The sequence below is a fragment of the Pecten maximus genome, chromosome 9 (genome assembly GCF_902652985.1).
Source record: "Pecten maximus chromosome 9, xPecMax1.1, whole genome shotgun sequence".
NCBI classification, from domain to species: Eukaryota; Metazoa; Mollusca; class Bivalvia; order Pectinida; family Pectinidae; genus Pecten; species Pecten maximus.
The window spans coordinates 15,961,731-15,979,589 of NC_047023.1; the positions used below are offsets into that span (position 1 = coordinate 15,961,731).

Genomic DNA, 17,859 nt, shown 5'->3' on the forward strand with positions numbered 1-17,859 from the left:
ATTTTCCTTAGTTCGCGTCTATTGCGATTGCGAACATAACAACGCACTGTATTAATAGCAATCTGATTTCCTTATTTCTGGTATGACGTATATGGTAGTGAGAGGGCGACCTTACCTGAGTAGGAGGTTTTTATGAGATGACAATGAGGTGACCATCTATCTACCTGATTTGCATAAAACCCGCCAGATTATAATCGTTAACTATGACTAGTCGACCTTTTAGATAGAAGATAGTGTATGTTATATTAGTAACAAGTCTGGCCGTCATGTGTGATAACTAAAAGCTGATAACCTGTTAAGAATAGTTAGAAAATGAATTTTATGAAGTTTAATTTATTTAATTATTTACTGATATATGATATATATTTTTTTGTTAACTTATTAAAATGATAACACAGTATAAATAGGTAAAATGGATGATATGTTTGTCAATATGACAAACAATAAACACTAACAAAACAACAGTTAAATCATCTAACCATTATTTTCTTAGATAGCAATGTAAATGGATATAATGTTTATTATAAAATTGAGGTCAAACACAATATTGCCGTTTAAAATGACAATATCTGCAACGCGTACAATCAACATGCATTCGAGCCTTGTCGCTATGTGAGAACAATTGTGAAACTATATGTAAATGTCGCCACGCTGTTGTCTAAACAGTGAGAGATGTGTCGTATTCACTAAATATCAAAATAAACTTGAAAAGGAATATGTAAGAATTTGCTCTTTCTTATAGGATATTGAATTGTTTCCCGTTGAGCACAACATACATGGTTTCATAAGTGTATTAAATCAATGCGTAGCACGGGTGAAAAATATCTGTTTATTCTGTACGAGTTTTTTTTTTTAGTTTGAAGATATTAACTTAATGGATTATATTTTAACCGTGAACTAAAAGAAGTGATCAATTTTGATTAACACTTTAACCATCACTTCTTATATCGTCTGTACTAATCACTGACAGAATATCAAATGTGTAAAGCACGAATGAAAAATATCTGCATATTCAGCCATGCTTCACTCATTCTGTGAAATAAATGTTATAGATAACGGACAAGCATCCACTATTCTTTCTATTTCATTTCTAAAGACTAAAAGATGAAAAGTGAAAAAGCGAAAAAGCTTGGAAATAGGAAACCAAACTAGACCAAACCATTTGGATGTTCTAAGCTTGGCAACAAGATATTGCCATTTTGTCAATGGGTTGTTTTCTGCTCTTACCTGGTACGTTTTGCTCGTATAACAGTTATCAAAGGGGTATTTTATTAAGAATTGCAAAGTACATTGCGGACGTGAAGCAAAATAACAACTAATACTACTTTTGCTTTATATTAATCCGAAATAAAACAAAAATCATGTGACCTCAATGCGATGAATCGAGAGTACCGTTGTGATTTGCTATCAAGATAATTTCTGGTAATTTAGTGGTAGAACCTTTTATTTGTGCTTTGGGGGATAACGTATAGCCTTTCTCGTCAAGCTTATCCATCAAAACACAATTCAAACACTATGGCCAAAACAAGGAATCAAAACGAAAACGGAAAATGTCATCACTGTCCTTGGATCAAACCCTCGGACATAATTTTTCAAATTCTTGATAGGATATTTCATAGAGTTACATATCCGGTTTTAATGATAGTTGAATTGTTAAAAGTAATGGGAAAGTTCATATTTCTGTAATCGTACTACTTTTATATTTTTTTAGCCTGATAATGAAATGTCTACACAATTTGACTTTGAACTAAGGTGGTATCAATTAAATGGACAGCTTTTCCTGCATTATTATACCTAAAATAAGCCTTAGGCAAAGTACAGAACGAAAAGATAAAAAAAAAATCACATCAATTTTTACATACTTAATGACTGTATCAAACAGTTCGCTCATTACTAGTGTCATACTCATTTCCAGTGACCGGGCAGTAAACATGCTTGTAAATACGAACTTTTCGCAGTGTTTAAAAAAGTTTCTTTTGGTATGTTTAACATACATACAGAATATGTTATGAATAGCGCCAGATTTTGTGTACTTCTACCTCTTTTGGTCGTATGCTTCCTTGATTACGCTTTTACAGAAATATATGATATGACAAATAACGTATATTTGTGAATATGTTTCTCAGGTGTGTAATCGAATTTAAAGGATTTATGACGGTATTGTGTAGAGTGAAGGTTTACAAGTTGACGGTAGAGTGTAATAATGAACAAAATGTTTCAATGATCAATATATTCTGGCTGAAACAGGCCTACTGAATTCCAATTGATTGTATATCTAGCTTACTAATGCGGGTAACGTTAGGGGAGAGGGGATATGTTGGGAGAGGAGAGAGGAAGAGATGGCGGACTGATTCTTGCGAGTTCCTAGCTATTGACATCACAAACTGCATCTCCAAGGATGAGATGCGAAATCAAATTCTACAAACCATCGGGCTTTAAAGTGACCCTTTAGCGTTTTAGAAACCTAATTTGAGATTAGGTAACGTCCTTAGCATCTGTCATTAAATTTAACGTGTACGTTGACATGAAAATTACACGATGTACCTGTACGGGTACGGTTAAAGTTTCTTAACTTCAAATATTCTTGATTATAATTAATGTAAAGATTTTGTCGTCGTCTTAAAGGATATGAGTTTGAATTACGGTTTCGTCTGGATGTCGTTGTTCCTTTTTTTCTCCTTATTCATTTACCAGAAAGAAAGGCTTAATCATTAAACGATTGATACAAAGCTAGTAGGTGTATTATCTGATCGTATTAGTACCTTGTGGCTTAAATATACCTTAATCTAATTTTTCGTAAATATTATGAAGAACTGTATTTTAATGAGCGACCGCAGCGTAAACTATGGCGTTGTAATTGAAATGTATTTTTATCTTTATAACATAATAAAAGGAACAGTTGTAAACTGGGTTTTGTATTCAATTGTAAATTGGTATCTTCTCTTCTTCTGTAATTTTTATGTACATAACCAAATACATTTTATTTTCTTACTTGTCGTAAGTTAAGCAAATTGCATTATACTCGTTTGAGACTTTAAAATACAAATTACATTGAGTGATAACTATGTAGACAAGGGCTTTCATCGGTTACTTGAATCTTTTAGCTATCATGGCAAAATACAACGTTAATATGCAGTTATTTTTTCTACCTTTTTTGCGGCATTTTCCAACTATGGTTTCAAACAAATGTGGACCAAATCCTGTTATTCTTCAGAAAAAAAAAGAAGAATTTTTAAGCGTTTTTTTTTTTTTTTTTTTCTCCGGCAAAACAAAGAGCAAACAAATACTTTGTTGATGACCAGACCAAATTTCATCAAATTCCATTTAGACGTTGAGAACTAGTAGGGTTTTGAAAAATTTACTTCCGGCCCCGCCAATCTAGCCCCAATGGGCCTTCATCCTCCTTTTATGCACTATTAGATAACCTTACCCAATACTGATCCAGACTAATTTGCATCAAAATCCATTCAGTCGTTCAGGACAAGAAGCGATTTAATTGAAATGTTGACGGACGACGGAAAAATAATTAAAAATAATGATAATAACGAATTAATCAAGTTATAACATCATCATTTTTTTCGCATTAGGCTAAATGAGTACACGGGAGACATTCTATGTATGTATCGTCAAATTAACAATACATCAATATGCCGCCAAAGCAACATTATATTTGTATGTCGCCAAAGCAAGATTGTACTTATATATCTAAATAAAAACATTGCATTTATATGTATCCACAACAACGTTCTATTTATGCGATGCAAATATACATATATATATGTTGCCAAAACAACATTGTATTTACATGACACATAAGCGACATTATATTTATATGTTGCCAAAGCAACATTGTTACTATATGTCGCCAAAGTAACATTATGTTTGTATGATGCCAAAGTAACATTATACCTATATGTCGCCTAAATTTTGATATATACCTTCACATAGTATCTGGTAACAGTTCAACGTCTGATGTATTTCAAAATTGTCATGCAGAGTAGGTGGTAGTTAACAATTAAATGATGGAGAATCAAAACTGTTGAATATTTGTTACACATTATGTATTACATCTATTGTTATATTCCTATAACATTAGGTATGTATTACATATATTGCTATATCTATATTACATAAGGTATGTATTACATTGATTGCTATAGTTATATTACGCAAGGTATTATTGCATCTATTGCTATATTCCTATTACATCTATTTATTTATTCAAATTACATTAGATATATACTACATATATTATTCATAAATAATATAATTCATGTAACGTTAAATATGTCCATTCAGATAGCATTTGGTAGTTATTAGGGACCAACCAACCAATTGTTTTCCTTACACTTCAGTGTTAATGTTTTGGAGTATATCATTCTTTAATTCAATTTGAAAATTATTATTTATAACAAACGTTTTAGGGTCTCATATAACACTTAATTAAAAAAGTAGGGTCCTTTAGTTCAATTTTCCAATTGTAACCATTTTGAAATTGTGTGAATTCTGCAGTAAAAAATCTGAAAAATCTGAAATGTTCACCTGTTAATGATCATGAGCTCAACTTTTGAAAAAAAACTGACTTACGAAATTTATATCAACATTATACAATTATTGCCCTTGTTCCGGGTTGACATGAATATTTGACCACCCGAGAGGTGTCATGTCACCCGAGGGCGTAGCCCGAGGGTGACATGACACCTCAAGGGTGGGCAAATATTCATGTCAACTCGGAACAAGGGCAGTAATTGTTTTATTATACCGAAAAAAACATAAGTGAATTAATTTTGGTATCAATAAGTTTATTTATTACTATCAACAGTTTTTAAGAAAAGTTTTTAAGAGGTACCCCATCGTCTTTCTGGACCCGGCATAAAATTCTCCCAGTTGAACTTTCAATGTATGGACGTCGAAGTTTTCACAATCCTTGGTCTAGGCCTACCTGTTGCAGATAGGAAATGTCTAAAGGAATCCACGGCCACATTGATGACCCTTTTGGTGTTTTTAGAATCCTTTTCTTGCAATAATTTCGCCAATTCCTCCTCTGTTGGCAGACGATAGCGTCCGCCGGCAGCCATTGTTGTTGTCAAGCAGATTACTCGGAACTTCTCTGATTCGACTACTTTTGAAGACGTTCCGGAAGAGAGTTCCGAGTTGGGGCTCACGAGAGGGTGACATAACGATTTTGGAGGGCTCACGAGAGGGTGACATTATGATATTCAGAGGGTGACATGATGTTTCGAAAGCGACAGCAAGTCAATAATGAATTATTTGGAAAGTTGTGGTTGACATAACGAATGTTTTTAATCAAGTGACATGGTTTTCACTAATCAGAAGCTGTGATACAAGTCTGAGGTATAATGATACCTGTTAATAGTTGCCTATCAGGCTACATATCTATTTTGGAACTTGATAATATACTGGCCAATGAGTGGCTGCCAAACATTTTATCTCGGGCTCAAATTTCGTAACACAGGGGCAGGTTTCAAAAGTCTATTATTCAATTGGTTGGTTGTTCCCTATTACACCTATTACTATATTCCTATTACAGAAGTTATGCACTACATTTATTACTACATTCATATTACAAAAGGTATAAACGCCGTATTACTATTATACTAGGTGATATTCACGCTTGGGACTTTTTACATATTCTTTCAACAGGAAGGAAAATATAAAACAGTCGTTATAATATACTGATTTAGGTGATTGTCGCCACATGTGGTGAGTACCCGTTTTGTGACTCTACATCTTCCCTTTCGATATTTTTGTCCTGTATCTTTTACATCTAAAATTTCAACATTAGTTGAGCTGTGTTTTTTTTTTTTTTTTTTTTTGCAATAAATACCGATGCTACAGTTGACCCAAAATACGAACAATAAAACAGAAATACAAATATATGAATTTATTAACAAATTAAATGTGAATGTGAATTTACAAATGAATGTATAGTTGGAAGATGACAATGGATTTTCCGGTTTGAGTCTTTGGCCACATGGGTCTGGAAAAGAAAAACAAACATCAGATTTGAATAAATATTGAGCATAATATATAGACAATTCCATCATCTCAGACTTATATAAATTACTGTTTTATGACGAAACAGGCAAACCCCTATACATAACGGTATAGTTCAGCATCGTGACAATCTGCAGCAACGATTGTTTTGATTGTATATCAAAACTTTGCTAACATTATTTGATAATGTTTTCATATATTGTTAACAAGCCATCAGTTTGTGTCTTCCTGTTTAGATTGATGATTCTTTAGCGAAAAATATCATACGATACAATTTTTTTACGATTCTTAATAAATACCTTTTCCATAATTCATGGTCTCTGCATCAATATCTGTCTATTCTCCTGTTTCTCCACCTTCTGTTTCCACGTCGGTACACGTCACTTCCGTATATATCACGATTCCATGCGTCATTACCCCAGCGATTGGATCCCCAACGACCCAAACCAGTATCCCAACTGTTACCAAGGATACCGTCCAACAAAAAGGAATCCCGACTTCCTCCTGTAAAGGTTATTGTTTTATTAGATGTGATCATCAGTATTAACACAAACTGTAATGTATCTAGATATATATTAATATGTAGTAGACAGAAAATTATATACAAAACACGAAATAAATTACAGCGAAATTCCTAAAGTAAATCTGTATGAATATAATACAATTTAGGGTTACATTTCTCTATTTCTTTTGTTATTTTATCTTTTTTTCTTTTCATTTATTACAATTATTACTTTTTGTTTTTAAGTTTCTTCTTTATTTTAGGTTTTGTTAAGAAATACCCAAGATTAGCTTTCAACGAGATTAGATAAAAATGAAAAATACGTTAACATTTTCTCGTGAAAATTATTAATAGTGTTAAGATATATATGTGTATTGAAATCGAAAAATAGATGAGAATACTTACGATATGATTGGCATACAACACAGGCCATCAGACAGGAGAGTACGATCAGCTTCAGCATCTTCAGTTTAGTATTTCTGTAAACAACATTTTTAAACTCTATGATTCTGTGTATTTAACAGAAAACCTACAACTCTGTTTGTAATATGATATCTAATATAAAATGATCACCTACATATTTACAGTAATAGCTTTGCCGATCCTATTGTTACTAGCTGTCATTCTTACACACAAGAATATAGAAGTCTTTGCTTTAAGTTGATATCCTAGGGTAACTAGCTCTGATTGGTATCTAAATAGAAAGCTTAAATAGACTTTATAAATATGTATGATAAGTTACTGCAAAATTTGTTATAGACTATTTCAAATAAAATGCGGAATTGTGTTTGCCATGAATGAATATAAAATATCATCGCCTACTTCCTTAAAGCAACAAAATATGTTTACGATTCTAATTGTTACTTGCTGTCTAAAATACACAAAGATCATCATCAGACTTACCAGTATTCACCAATGTAGCTTACTCTTGTTCAGGCTCTGTCAGGACTGGTTGTGTTTGAAAAAGAATTATCAACACTTTTATATACAACCTGGCAAGGAAATCGACGTGATTTTATTTCCTCATTTTCCTTTGTTCGGATCTATTGCTAATGCGAACATAACAACGTACTGTATTAATAGCAATCTGATTTCCTTATTTCTGGTATGACGTACATGTTAGTGATAGGGCGACCTACCTGAGTAGGAGGTTTTTTATGAGATGACAATGAGGTGACCATATATCTACCTGATTTGCATAAACCTGCCAGGTTTTAATCGTTGATTATGACTAGTCGACTTTTTAGACAGAAGATAGTTTATCATATATTAGTGACAACTCTGGTCGTCAAGTGTGATTACTATAAGCTGATAACCTGTTCATAATAGTAAGAAAATTAATAAAGTTTAATTTATTTAATTATTTACTGATATACAATATATGCCTTGTGTTAACTTAGTAAAATGATTACACAGTGCAAATGGGTAAAATGGTTGATTTGTTTGTGAAATATTGCAAGAACGATTTCTGTATTTGATATCTAGTATGACATACAATAAACACTAACACAACAACAGTTAAATCTCCCATCTATTATTTTCTTAGATAGCAATGTAAATGGATTGCTGTTGTCTGAAGTGAGAAATGTGTCATATTCACTATATAGCAAAATAAAGTTCAAAAGTAATATGTTATAATTTGATTTTAAATTATAGGATATTGAAATGTTTCCCGTTGAACATAACATACATTTTTTCATAAGTGTGATAAAAGATATTTTTCTCAAGTGCGTATCACGAGTGAAATCTCTACGAGGATTTTGTTATTTTTGTTTTTGTTTTTTTTGCAGTTTGAAGATATTAAGCAGAGTTATATTTTACCAATGAAATAAAAGAAATGATCAATTTTGATAAACACTTAAATCATCACTTCTTATATCGTCTGTACTGATCACTGACAGAATATCAAATGTGTGAATCACGAATGAAAAATATCTGCATAATTAGTCATGCTTCAGTCATTCTGTGAAAGAAATGTTATATTTAATAGACATGCATCCATTTTCATTTTTAAAGACTAAAACGGGTACAATCTTTTTTTCTATGTGCTTTTGGAAATAACGTATAACCTTTCTCATAAAACTAATCCATCAAAAAAGCAATTCAAACATTTTGGCCAAAACATGTAATCATAGCGAAAACGGAAAATGTTATCACTGTTTTGGGATCAAAAACTCGGACATAATTTTTCAAATACTGAATAGGATATTTCATAGAATGACATCTCCGGTTATAATGATAGTGGAATTGTCAAAATTAATGGGAAATTTCATATTTCTGTAATTATACTACTTTTATCATTGTTTAGCCTGATAATGAAATATCTACACAATTAGTTTTTGAACTAAGTTAATGTCAATTAAATGGACAGCTTTTTCTGCATTATCATACGTCTATAAGTCTAAAGCAAAGTACAGAACGAAAAGATAAAAAAAAAATCACAACAATTTTTACATACAAATGTACTTCATCACTGTATCAAATGGTTCGCTCATTTCAACTGGCTTAAAAAAGTTCGGTACTCTAGTTAGTGTACTTGTGAATTTTTCGTAGTGTTTAAAAAAGTTTATTTTGGTATGTTGAAAATATATACAGAATATGCCTGAACAGTGCCAGAAGGCATTTCTGAGTGCGTCGACAATGTTACGATTAAAACTCTTGAATGTTATTCCGTGGTTATCATTTTTTTTACCAATTTTATGTTTCGATTATAAGCTACAATACCTGTTTGTCTAACAAAGGTGTAGTATGTTTTTCTGTCTGTCGTGTTTTAATTTTTAATGATTTTCAGGACAATATTTATGTTTTTTTTTTTTTTGTATTTCTACCTCTTTTGGTCATTCGCTTGGTTGATTACGCTGGCATTTGTCTTACTGTCCAAATCTATATACAGGAAGGATCATAGCAAAATATATCAAGTTTTCTCTTCATGGCATATTTTATTTTATTCCAGCTAATAACGCTGTCTTAGAATTGTTATATAGAGGTAAATAACTGCAAACTGGTTTGAAGTAACTTTTGTTCTTAAATCGTGCATAATAAAGAACCCTGCAGACATTAATCTACAAAGAAGTGAATTTGATACTTTTTACAACCACTCTTTTCTGGTAAATCTGCATGGCATGGTATGGCATATTAAAGAAAGGTTAATATGGCAAACAACTTATATTTGTGATTATGTTCTCAGCTGGGTTATTGAATTTAAAGAATTTATGACGGTATTGTGTAGAGTGAAGGTTGACAAGTTGACAGTAGAGTGTAATAATTAACAAAAAGTTTCAATGGACATATCAGTCTGGCTGAAACAGGCCTACTGAATTCCGCTTTCTTTATATGATCACTTTACGTCTAGCTTACCAATGCGGGTAACGTTAGGGTGACGGGGTTATGTTTGTCCTTGAATACTGCTCAGATTATATTTTTGCAAAAACAACCTTAATTGAGATTAGGTAACTTACTTAGCATTCGTAATTAAATTAAACGTGTACGTTGACATGAAAATTACACGATGTACCGGTACAAGTACGGTTAAAGTTGCTAACATTCACACATTCTTGAGTCTAATTAATATAAACATTTTGTCGTCGTCTTACAGGATATGAGTTTGAATTACAGTGTCGTGTGGATGTCGTTGTTCTTGATTTTTTCTCCTTATTCATTTACCAGAAAGGAAGGCTTAATCATTAAATAATTACTCCAAAGCTAGTAGATGTTTCTGATTGTGTAATAAAAACAAATCAATCACGTTATAACATCATCAATTCGTTCACGTGAGGCTTAACGAGCACGTGGGAGACATTATATGTACATGTTGACAAATCAACGATACATCAATATGTCGCCAATGCAACATTATATTTATAAGTCGCCAAAGCAACTTTTTTTTTAAAGACGCAAAAGCGACATCATATTGATATGTTCCCAAATCAACATTGTAACTATGTGTCGCCTATGTGTCGCCAAGCAACATTATATTTTTATGTTGCAAAAGCAACATCCTATTTATATGACGTCAAAGCAACATTATATTCGTATGTTGGCAAAGCAACATCATATTTATTTGATGTCAAAGCAACATTATGTTTATGTTGCCAAAGCAACATTATATTTACATGTTGCCTAAAATGTGTTATATACCTTCACATAGTATCTGGTAACAGTTTAATGTTTAATGTATATCAAAATAGTCATAATCTGGACCAAGTTGTTGGTTTTTTTTTGTTTTTGTTTTGTTTTGGTAGTTTACAATTAAATGATGGAGAATCAAAATTGTTGAGTATTTGTTACACATGGAATATCAACGTATATCTGTTGATAAAGGATAAATACAAGTCATGGTTTTGTTCTGATTCGATGCGAATATTATCGTTATATGCTACGAAATAGACAAAACTGAATAGTATCGGAAATACACGAATGAAACTAACAAAGTGTAATAATTGAAAATTATGCTTTTAAGCCATGTTGATAATGCCGACAATAGGCATTCAGAAATAGAATGTTCACACCATAATCTTCACAATATTACGTTGGTAGGAGGCATTCCTTTCTTCTGTTCTGTTTTTATGTCAACACATTTCATGATTTGGTTTATAGTTGAATGTATCACTACGCATGATTCAATTTACCTACCATCACTCATCCATTTCTACATCTTTTTCTGAATTCATATTACATTAGGTATGTATCACATCTATTACTATATTTATATTACTTGAGGTATGTATTACATCTATTGCTATATTTCTATAACATTAGGTATGTATTACATATATTGCTATATTCCTATTACATTAGGTATGTATTACATTTATTGCTATATTTATATTACGTTAGATAATATTACATCTATTAATATATTCCTATTACATTTTGCATGCATTACATCTGTGTATTTATTTATATTACATTTGTTATATACTACATACATTACAGAATTCATGTAGCGTTAAATATGTCCATTCATATAACATTTGATAGTTATTAGGGACCAACCAACCAATTGTTTTTCCATAGACGTCAGTGTTAATGTTTTGGAGTACATGTATATCATCAAAATTCATTAATTCAATTTAAAAGTTATTATTTATAACCAAAGTGTATAGTCTCATATAACACTTAATTAAAAACAAAAGTAGATCAGGGTCCTTCAGCTAAAGTTTTTCCCATGGTAGCCATTTTGAAATTCCGCAGTAAAAGTTCCGAGAAATCTGTCAATTATCCTGACCTCAACTTTTGAGGAAAACAAATCTGACTTACCAAATTTATATCAATTTTACCTGTAAATAGTTGCCTAGCAGGCTACATATCTAATTTGGAACTTCATAATATACTGGCCAATCAGTGGCTGCCAAACATTTTATCCCGGGCTGATCTTTCTATACACAGGGACAAGTTTCAAAAGTCTATTATTCAATTGGTTGGTTGTTCCCTATTACACCTATTACAATAGTCCTATTATATCAGTTATGTACTACATTTATTACTACATTCATATAACATAAGGTATATACTACATACAATATCATTACATTAGATGATTTTCACGAGTGTGACTTTTTGCTCAATCTTTCAACAGGAAGGAAAATATAACACAGTCGTTATCATATACTGATTTAGGTGATTGTTGCCACGTGTGGTGCGTGCCCGTTGTGGGACTCTACATCTTCTCTTTTGATTTTTGTTTCCTGTATCTGTTACATTTAGAATTTCATAGTTTATTGATCTGAGTTTGAGTTTGAGTTAAAATAAATACCAATGATATAGATAGTCTAAATTACAAACAATAAAGCATTAATATACATTTATGAATTTATTAACAAATTATTTGTGAATGTAAATTTACAAATGAATGCATAGTTGGAAGATGACAATGGATTTTCCGGTTTGAGTCTTTGGCCACATGGATCTGGAAAAGAAAAAAAACAAACATCAGATTTGAGTAAATATTCAGCATCATATATAGACCATTCCATCATACCAGACTTATATTAATTATTGTTTTATGACGAAACAGGCAAAAACCTATCCATAACGGTATATGTCTTCATTGCGACAAACTGAAACAACGATTGTCTTTATTTTATATCAAATATTTGCGATCTATTGTTTACACGCAGTTGATGTGTCCCTATCTAGGTTAATGATCATTCATTATTTGTTTATCTAATAACATTTAGCGAAACATATCATACGATACAAATTTTTTTACGATTCTTAATAAATACCTTTTCCACACTTCATGGTCTCTACATCAATATCTGTCTATTCTCCTGTTTCTCCACCTTCTGTCTCCACGTCGGTACACGTCACTTCCGTATATATCACGATTCCATGCGTCATTACCCCAGCGATTGGATCCCCATTGACCTAAACCAGTATCCCAACTGTTACCAAGGATACCGTCCAACAAAAAGGAATCCCGACTTCCTCCTGTAAAGGTTATTGTTTTATTAGATGTGATCATCAGCATTAACACAAACTGTAATGTATCTAGATATACACTTATACAGTAGACAGAAAATTAAATACAAAACACGAAATAAATTATAGCGAAATTGTTAAAGTAGGTCTGTATGAATATAAATACAACTTAGGATTGCATTTCTCCATTATTTCATATTATTTGATTTCATTATTTTTATTATTCATTTTTCTTTTTTTTAAGCTTTTTGTTTTCTTTTATAAGGTTTTGTGTAGAAATATGACAGATTAGCATTAACATGAGATAAAATGAAAATGAGTAAATATCAATAGTATTAAGGTATATATATATATAATGAAATCGAAGATAAAATTAGAATTCTTACGATATGATTGGCATACGACACAGGCCATCAGACAGGAGAGTACGATCAACTTCAGCATCTTCAGTTTAGTATTTCTGTAAACAACATTTTGAAACTGTATAATTCTGTGTACTTCATTGAAAACCTGCATCTGTGTTTGTAATATAACATCGAATATAAAATGATCACCTACATATTTACAGTAATAGCTTTGCCGATTCTATTGTTACTAGCTGTCATTCTTACACACAAGAATATTAAAGTCGTTGCTATAATGTGAGATTCTAGGGTAACTAGCTATCATTGTTATATAAATAGAAATCTTAAATAGACTTTATAAATATGTATGATGTGCAAATTTTTATTATTGACATTAAATATAAGTAATTGTGCTTGACATGAATGAATATAAAAAATCATCGACTATTTCATTAAAGCAACCAAATAGGTTAACGGTTATATCGTTGCTAAGCATCATCAGACTTACCTGTATTCACCAACGTACAGTAGCTTACACGTACTTGTTCAGACTTTGTCAGAGCTGGTTGTGTTTGAAAAGGAATTATCAACACTTTTATATACATTCTGACAAGGAAATCGACCGTGATTATATTTCCTCATTTTCCTAAGTTCGAATTTATTGCGATTGCGAACCTATAACTTACTCTATTCATAGCAATCTGGAATTTCCTTATTTCTGGTATGACGTATATGTTAGTGATAGGGCGATTTTATCTGAGTAGGAGGTTTTTTATGAAAATGACACTGAGGTGACCATAAATCTACCTGATTTGCATGAACCCGCCAGGTTGTTTGTATTCGTTAATTATGATTAGACGACTTTTTCTCCCTTGAATGAGTTTAGATAGAAGATGGATTGTTTTCTATTAGTAACACCTCTGCCCGTCAGGTGTGATTATAATAAGCTGATAACCTGTTCATAATAGTTAGAAAATTGATCAAGTTTAATTTATTTATCATTTATCAATATATGATATAGCTTTGTGTTTACTTATTAAAAGGATAATACAAATAGGTAAAATGGATGATATGTTTGTGAAATATTGCATATATTGTTTAAGAACCACTTCTGTGATTGATATCTAATATGATAAACAATAAACACTAACAAAACAACAATTAAATTATCCAACTATTATTTTCCTAGATAGCAATGTAAATGGATATAACGATTATTATAAAAATGAGTTTCATAACAGATGTCAAACACAATATTGCCGTTTAAAATGAGGTTCTCTGCAACGCGTACAATCAACTTGCAATCGAGCTTTGCCGTTATGTGAGAACAATTGTGAAATGATATGTAAATGTCACCACGCTGTTGACTAAAGAGTAAGAGATGTGTCGTATTCACTATATTGCAAAATAAACTTCAAAAGGAATATGTAAGAATTTGCTTTTTGTTGAACGATATTGAATTGTTTCACGTTGAATATAGCATACATTGTTTCATAAGTGTGATAAAATATATATTTTTACGAGTGAAAAATATTGGTTTATTCTGTACAAGTATTTTTTCAGTTTGAAGATATTAAGCAAAGGTACTATATTTTACATGTGAACTAAAAGAAATGATAAATTTTGATAAACACTTAAATCATCACTTCTGATGTCGTCTGTACTGATCACTGATGGTGATATATAAGCAAGAGTCAAAAATATCTTTATATTCTGTCATGTTTCAGTCACTCTGTGCAATAAATGTTATATTGAATGAGCAAGCACCATTCTTTCTATTTTATTTTTAAAGACCAAAAGATGAACTGTGAAAAAAAATCTATCCATCAAAAAGCATAGAAAAAAGGGACCAGGTCTTTTAGCTTCTTATCCTTTTGATGCTCTACACTTGAAAACAAGATATTGCGATATTGTCAATTGGTAGTTTTCTGCTCTTACATGGTTAGTTTTGCTTGTATAACTGTCATCAAATAAGTATCTTATTAAGAATTGCAATGTATATTGCGAACGTTCAGCGAAATAACAACTTTTACTACCTTTGTTTCATTTTGATCGGAAACAAATCATCGGATTTCAATGCGATGAATCGAAAGTACAGTTCTGATTTGTGATTGGCTATCGACTTGATGCTATCTTGTAATTTAGTGGTAAAGCTGTAACAAACAGACTTATCACCTACGTAATAAAAAACAAACAAAAGTGCTGATTATTTTTTTTATTTTTTTTTTATACTGATACACATGAGGCTGCATACCTCAACATTAGTTCCGACACCGTCATTTTTTTCTGTGTTGAAGGATAATCAAATTTTTTATCAAATCTATCCAAAAAAAATTCAGCTGAATGTTTCAGATTAGCTTGAAAAAAAAACAAACAAAACAAAAACAAAAACAAAAATTTTGAATTTCATCTATTTTGAGCAAAAACATGGAATCTTAGCGAGGCCGAGTAATTTCATCACTGTTTTAGGATCAAAACCTCTAACACAATTTTTCAAATATTTGATAGGATATTTTAAAGAATTGCATTTCCGAGTATAAAGATAGTGGAATGGTTAAAACTAATGGGGAAGTTCATATTTCTGTAATTGTCTACTTTTTTCTATAATAACCCTTATGATAAAATATCTATACCATTAGTTTTTTACCTGAGTGAATATCAATTGAATGGACAACTTTTTGGTGCATTATACATATCTCGTATAAATCTCAGGCAAATTACAGAACGGAAAGATTAAAAAAAATATCACATCAGTTTTGACACACTGTATCACTGTGTATCACAGGGTTAGCTCATTACATGTGCCATACTCATTTCAAGTGACCGGCATGCTCATAAACCCCGTTACTCTAGTGTAGTTTTAAGAAAAGTTCATTTTGATATGTTAAACATGCATAGCATTATATAAAAAAATCAACATTCCATACAAGCATTGCAAAAAGAATATCGGTCTGTTGATGTAAAGTGTTTTTGTAGAATTATGCCTGAACTGCGCCAGAAGTTAAATCTGAATGCGTCGACAATGATACGATTAAAACTCTGGAATTATATCCCGGAAGAAGTAAGTAAGCAGCGCATTCGTAATTCGTTATAGGGGATTTGAAAAACGAATCCGCTGCCAAGTTCAGCCCGCTTATGTTGGGAGTAAAATATTTTTTCTCTTTTTATTTTTTTTTTTTATTATTTTTTTTTTACCGATTTTGTGATTAGATGATAAGCTACAATACTTGCTTGTCTAGCAAAGGTGTAGTATATGTTTCTGTCTTGTTTTTATTTTTGATGATTTTCATAACAATATTAATGATATTGTGTTCCTTTTTGGTCATACGCTTGCTTGACAACGCTTTTACAGAAATTAATGATATGACAAATAACGTATACTTGTGATCATTGTATCAGGTGTGTAATTGAATTTTAAGGATTAATGACGGTATTGCTTAGAGTGAAGGTTGATAAGTTGACAGTAGAGTGTAATGATCAACGAAAAGTTTCAATGATCAAATCAGTCTGGCTGAAACGGCAAGCCTCATGTTTGACAACTTAAGAATCTCCCCATCGGGTTGAGATTTCCCTGTCTCACCCCCAAGGGGGTAAATATTCTAATAGTCCTTGAGTGCTGTTAATATCATATTTTTGCAATTGGGAAGGTAACAGTTTGATAATTAAAATGAAGATAAAATATTTTTCGTTTGAAATTTCAAATTAAATATCTAATAATGTGTGTCGCCGATGCGCTGTTTAGTTATGTCCACGTTTTTACATGCCCCCTGAATTTTTGGCATAAACATCAAACTTTGAAGAATATAGGCAATTGAATATGAATATGAATAGATTTTTATATAGGTAACTAACTGAAAAACTGGTTTGAAGTAACATGATTTTTTCTTAAATCGTGAATAATGAATAGCAATGCAGTTATTAATCTTCATAAGCAGAAAATGTATGATTTTGACAACCAATCTTTTCTGAAAATGCCTGACATAATAAAGAAAGGTTATACTTTGTTTTTGTTTTTGTGTTTTGTTTTTGTTTTTGTTTTTTTGTTGTTTTTTTTGTTGTTTTTTATTTTAATTATTATTATCTATTTTTGATATCTTTTGATCCAAATTGGAACAACTATTTTAATCTTTCACTCGTTAAACCATGAAATTCTACATTCTTAGCAAGATATTCAGACAGATTTTATTTTGATGTTGCCAAAACAACACTGTATTAATATGTCGCCAAAGTATCATTTTATTCATATGTCGCCAAAGCAACATTGTAAAATTGTGTCGCAAAAGGAGCATCATATTTGATGATGCCAAAAATATCATATCTGTATGTCGCCAAAACATATTCATAAGTGGCCGTGCCAAATTATATTTTATGTTGCCAAAAAAACATTGTATCAATATGTCGCAAAACACAATATCATTTATATGTCGCCAAAGCAACATCATGCTTTTAAGATGCCAAAGCAACCTTATATTTTTATATTTACATTTGCTCTGCATTTCCCTATTGACACAATGCTAAGAGGCAGTTGCCACCATACGCCTATAACACCCAGGCTCAGGCTATAACACCCAG

At 31.4% G+C, this 17,859-nt stretch overlaps 2 long non-coding RNA genes across 2 annotated transcripts; both read right to left on the bottom strand.

Annotated features, from left to right (window-relative positions):
- Positions 1–5,890: 5,890 nt before the first annotated feature.
- On the bottom strand, positions 5,891–7,539 carry LOC117334877. The gene is made up of 4 exons (XR_004534247.1): positions 7,424–7,539; positions 6,926–6,999; positions 6,318–6,522; positions 5,891–6,001 (listed from the first exon to the last, which is right to left on the bottom strand). It is a non-coding gene; the product is annotated as an uncharacterized LOC117334877 (long non-coding RNA).
- Positions 7,540–12,317: 4,778 nt separating this feature from the next.
- LOC117334878 lies at positions 12,318–13,887 on the bottom strand. Its single transcript, XR_004534248.1, has 4 exons — positions 13,796–13,887; positions 13,330–13,403; positions 12,748–12,952; positions 12,318–12,428 (listed from the first exon to the last, which is right to left on the bottom strand). It is a non-coding gene; the product is annotated as an uncharacterized LOC117334878 (long non-coding RNA).
- Positions 13,888–17,859: the final 3,972 nt, after the last annotated feature.